Source organism: Nycticebus coucang, chromosome 13 (genome assembly GCF_027406575.1).
Source record: "Nycticebus coucang isolate mNycCou1 chromosome 13, mNycCou1.pri, whole genome shotgun sequence".
Classification (NCBI taxonomy): domain Eukaryota; kingdom Metazoa; phylum Chordata; class Mammalia; order Primates; family Lorisidae; genus Nycticebus; species Nycticebus coucang.
Window position 1 is genome coordinate 17,924,836 of NC_069792.1, and position 6,000 is coordinate 17,930,835.

Consider the following 6,000-nt stretch of genomic DNA (forward strand, 5'->3'; position numbering starts at 1 on the left):
GGTCACCCTTACCTGTAAGGGAGGCTGGGAAATGTAGATTCAAAACTTGCATGGAATACTATGCAGCCATAAAAAACAGAGACTTCACCTCTTTTATGTTCACGGGGATGGAGCTGGATCATATTCTTCTTAGTAAAGTATCTCAAAAATGGAAAAGTACCCAATGTACTCAATACTATTAGGAAATCAAAATATAACCACCCACACTTTCATAGGAAAGATAAAACAATTATAGCCCAGAAACAAGGAGAGAAGAGGAGAGCCAGGAGGGGTGGCAGTGGGTGGATGAAAAGTAATCCGTGGGACCTCACCTACTGTGTATATTACAAGTGTACACATCAAATATATTAAAAGTAGAATATAAATGTCTAAACAATAATTGAATAAGTGAGATGAATGATATGTTGACCAGTTTGATGTGAACATTCTAGATTGTATATAGAGGCAGCACATTGTACCCTATAATTGCAGTAATGTACACAGTTATGATCTAATAAAAAAAAAAAAAAGACGATAGGAGTATTTTAAAAGGGTGATTAGGGCTCGGCACCTTTAGCATAGTGGTTACAGCACCAGCCACATACACCGAGGCTGGCGGGTTCGGGATCAGGTAACCCAGCCTGGGCCAGCTAAACAACAATGGCAACTGCAATAACAACAACAAAACAAATAGGCGTTGTGGCGAGGGCCTGTAATCCAGGCTACTTGGGAGGCTGAGGCAAGAGAATCACTTAAGCCCAAGAGTTTGAGGTTGCTGTGAGCTGTGACACCACAGCACTCTACCAAGGGTGAAAGCTTGAGACTCTGGCTCAAAAAAAAAAAAAAATGGCTTGGCACCTGTGGCTCAAGCAGCTAAGGCACCAGCCACATACACCTGAGCTGGTGGATTCAAATCCAGCCCAGGCCTGCCAAACAACAATGACGGCTGCAACCAAAAAACATCTGGGTGTGTGGTGGGCGCCTGTAGTCCCAGCTACTTGGGAGGTGGAGGCAGGAGAATCGCTTGAGCACAGGAGTTTGAGATTGCTGTGAGCTGTGATGCCACGGCACTCTACCCAGGGCAACAGCTTGAGGCTCTGTCTCAAAAAAAAAAAAAAAAGGGTGGTTAGAACTTGAGTTTATATAGCATCTTAATAAAAAGTACAATGCATTTTTAGAGGAAAAGGACTTTGAGTTTCTGGAGTAGCAAATTTAGGAAGGTAACTATATGAAAGAATTAGCAGAAGATCAAAGCTAGCTAGTAAACTTTGTTAAACATTACTTTGATGGGTCTCCAGGCTGATAAGGGTCTCTAGGGGTGACCACTTCTGTCCTTCCTGGTACACAGGAGGGGGAGTAGTTTTACATATGTCCTACTTTTTGCAAATAGGGGGAGAGCCAAGAACTTTGCTTTTATCTGCTTTTAATTCAAAATAATATACCAAAGTGGTATGTTTGGGGTGGCATATTCTTCTATCCTCCACTTCAAAACTAATTTCTCAATAATAATGATAATAGTTAACATTTATATAAAGCTTATTTTAAATCAGGCACAACAACCCAAATGAATTTTCCTGTTTTGTTTTGTTTTGAGACATAGTAGCTCACAGCAACCTCAAACTGTTGGGCTTAAGCCATTCTCTTGCCTCAGTCTCTCAAGTAGCTGGGACTACAGGTGCCCACAACACCTGGATTTTTTTTGTTGCTATTGTCATTGTTTAGCTGGCCCGGGCTGGGTTCGAAACCGCTAGCCTGGGTGTATGTGGCCAGTGCCCTACCCACCAAGCTGCAGGTGCAACCCGAAGTTTCCATTATTATCCCTAACTTATTGAGGAAGAAACTTGCCAGGAGAATTTCATTTGCCCAAGTTATACATTTAATAGGTGGTGGAGCCAGGATTATTTACAATTTGGAAATCCAAAGGCCATGCTCCAAACAGCTCTACAAACTACCCCGTCTCTGTAACAGCTGAGTATGTCCTTCATGGTAACCTCCCACACTCTCCTGCCCTGACATACTTGGGGGCACTCAAGTTGCAGCCTATTCCCCTCTCCAAATCCCCCTCCTTCCTTCTTTTTAACTCCAAGAAACACACCCATATAAACACCAAGTTTATCTGCACCTTTACGCCTGGGTTCATTTTTCAGCAATCCAGAGCCCTCGCTGCCACCTTCCCTTTGTTCTTCCCAGACTTCAGCCTTCAAAGCCTCTTCGAAATTCCATCCCCTCCTAAAAGTTTTCTTTACCTCCAACAGCACTATCCCCGCCCTTGTTTTACAGCATCTTCCACCTCACACTTTACACCTAACTACACATCCGCAGTAGTGTTTCATCAGACTAAATGTCTGAAGACCAGGCATACAAGGCAGGCAACTGAAGATGAGAAACATTGATCTCATAGAAACAATCGATTTTGCTGAGACCACAATAATAGGATGACTAATAGAAGCCGTTTCCAAAGTAAATCAAGTCTGCTTTCCTGCTTTTCATGTAAAGAGGCTTATAAGCTTATTTGATATTCTACTTTTAGCAGTGTGCTTTTTTTCATTTTGTTTATTAAGGAAATAAATGAATAAAATGTATCTTTAAACTGGTAGAGTCTTCTCATTGTCATGCAGGAAAATTTGGGGCAGCGCCTGTGGCTCAAAGAAGTGGTCCTCATATGCAGGAGGTGGCGGGTTCAAACCCAGCCCGGCCAAAAACTACAAAAAAAAAAGGAAATGTATCAATTCACTGGGCAGGGCAGACAGCGGGTAGTATGGTAGATTGAAGAATTTGATTTGGGAAGAAAAGATACGAAAAAAGAAGCAAATTTGTATAAAGTACTTAAGGTGGTATTTGATAATCAAAGAGAATGTTCCAAAAAGTTAGAATGTGGTTGGAAAAAAATTTACATATCTACAGCCAGAAGTTAGATGTTAATAGGATTTTCCATGAATTTTAAACCACCAGTCCAAATGTTTTACAGAATAATAAAATTGAAAGCATACGCTCTTAAATTTTCTTAGAATCTTTAAACTATGCAATTCTTCATGGAGGTAGCAGTACTTATTTTCAATCTATAGCACACTTCTCTACTTTACTATACACATTGTAATTTTTCCTGTAAAGTCACATTAACAATAGCTACTGTTTATGAGCTATTTACTTTGGATGAAGCCCTTGACAAGCATTAAGTCACTTAATCTTTTTATAATTCAGGGGTGTGTGTGTGTGTGTATGTATGTAAAATTATTCCTCTTTTACAAATGAGAAAAGTTAGAGAAGTTATTTCAGTTGTCCAAGGTTGCACTGTGGCGGAACCAAATATAAGTTTGTCACATGTAAAAGTTCATGCATGCTCTTAAAATATTGTTCCATCCTATTTCTTTCTTCTTAGTTACATATTTGTAAATATCTATTTGAAAATGCCTTCTCACCAATATTGTGCCATAATCGCTATTTTTTTTTTTGAGACAGAATCTTACTTTGTCACCCTTGGTAGAGTACTGTGGTGTCATAGCTCACAGCAACCTCAAACTCTTGGACTCAAGTGATCCCCTTGCCTCGGTTTCTCATTTTTAGTAGAGAAATGGGTCTCACTCTTGCTCAAGCTGGTCTTGAACTATGAGCTCAAAAGATCCACCCATGGGCCGCACCTGTGGCTCAGTGAGTAGGGCACCAGCCCCATATACCGAGGGTGGTGGGTTTGAACCTGGCCCCGGCCAAACTGCAACAATGACTAAAAAAAAAAAAAAAAATCCACCCTCTTGGCCTCCCAGAGTGCTAGGATTACAGGCAGAGCCACCCTGCCAGGCTATCATAATCATTTTAAGGCAGAACCACATCTTCTCTTTTTTTTGAAACAACTAGTACATTGATTTGAGTATTAAATACTGATGACTAATTAAGTGGACTTTAATCCTGATGAGGTCAGGTTTTTCAAAAAAAAATTTTTTTTAGATCTTTTACATTTTATTCCCAAATATATTTTTATTCTAACTCAAGCCTCATGTTTTCAAAAATTTTAAAATGAAATTTTTTTTTTTTATCAAAAGCCTACCTTTTGGGCCAGGTGTGGTAGCTCCTGCCTGTAAACCCAGCAGCTCTGGAGGCTGAGGCTAAAGGATAGCTTGAGGCCAGGAGTTCAAGACCAACATGAGCAATATAGTGAGACCTATCTCTAAGAAAAAAATTTTCAAAATAAATTAGATGGGCATGGTAGCGTGTGCCTGTAGTCCCAATGACATGGAACATAGAGGCAGAGGCAAGAAAATTGATTGATCCTAGGAATTTGAGGCTGAGTTCCATTGCACTCCAGCAGAGGAAAAAAAAAAAAAGCCTGCCTTTTAAAGAAATTGAATTTGTAGTTTAAAATCTTCTGAAGAAATCTCTGGTCCCAGAGAGTTTTAATAGTAAATTCTATCAAACATTTAAAGAAAAAACTAACACCAATGCCACCTCCTTCAGAAAACAGAGGGAACGCTTCTCAGCTGAGGTCTGCATAATCCTAAAAACCAAAATTAGATAAAAACAGTACAAAAAAAAATAGATTAATACCTTTCCTGAATATAGATGCAAAGCCACTCAATGACATATTAGCAGATCTAACTCAGCAATATTTGAAGTCCAACTGGATTAATTAATCTTTTTTTTCTTTCATGGATCATGGTTTGGTGTTAGGTCTAAGAACTTTTTGCCTAATCCCTACTCATGAAAATTTTCTCTTACATTTATTTCTGAAAGTTTTATAGCTTTACATTTTACATTTAGATCTATAATCTATTTTGAGTTAATTTTTATAAGTGTGACATTTAGATTGAAGCTCTGAAAACAACAAAATGCTGATGAAGTAAATCAAAGAAGATCTAAATAAGGATAGCCTTAAATTCATGGATTGGAAGGTATTATAAATTGACCTGTAGGCTTAGCACAATTCTAATTCTATAGTTATAGATGAGCTGATTCTTAAACGGATATGTAAATGCAAGATAGCTAGAATAGTCATAAGAATTTTATAAAAGAAGAATAAAATTGGAGGAACTACAATACCCAATATTAGAACAAAATACAGTTACAACACTATTGGTTAGGGGACAGACACAGATCACAAAACAGAATAGAAAGTTGTAATATGGGCTCGGCGCCTATAGCTCAAGCAGCTAAGCCACCAGCCACATATGCCAGAGCTGGCGGGTTCAAATCCAACCGGGGCCTGCCAAACAACAATGACAACTACAACCAAAAAATAACTGGGCGTTGTGGCAGGCACCTGTAGTCCCAGCTAGCTGGGAGGCTGAGGCAAGAGAATTGCTTATGCCCAAGAGTTGGAGGTTGCTATGAGCTGTGATGCCACGGTACTCTACCCAAGGCAACAGCCTGAGGCTCTGTCTCAAAAAAAAAAAAAAGAATTTCTGATATGGACCCATAGAATTACAGCCAACTGATTTTTGACAAATGTACAAAAGCAATTCAGTGAAGAATAAGAATAGCATTTTTAAGAAATGATATTGAAACAATTAGACATCATATGTGAAAAAAGAGCCTCAATCTAAATGTCACACTTTATATAAAAATTAACTCAAAATAGATTATAGATCTAAATGTAAAATGTAAAGCTATAAAACTTTCAGAAATAAACATAAGGGAAAATCTTCATGAGTAGGGATTAGGCAAAAAGTTCTTAGACCTAACACCAAACCATGATCCATAAAAGAAAAAAAAAAGATTAGTTAATCTAGTCCAGTTGGACTTCACAAAATGTAAACTTTTGCTTTGTAAAAGTGTTAAGAGCAAAAAATGGGAGAAGATTTTTTGAAAATCAGGTATTTGACAAATAACTTGTATTTAGAGTCCATATTTTTAAAATTCCTAAAAATCAAGAGGGGAAAAAAAACCAAACAACCCAATTGATCATATACTTGAACAGACACTTTACTGAAAAGTACTTACAATGGTAAACAAGCATAAGAAAAGATGTTCAATATCATTACCCATTAAGGAATTGCAAATTAAAACCAAACGCCTGTTAGATAGTTAAAA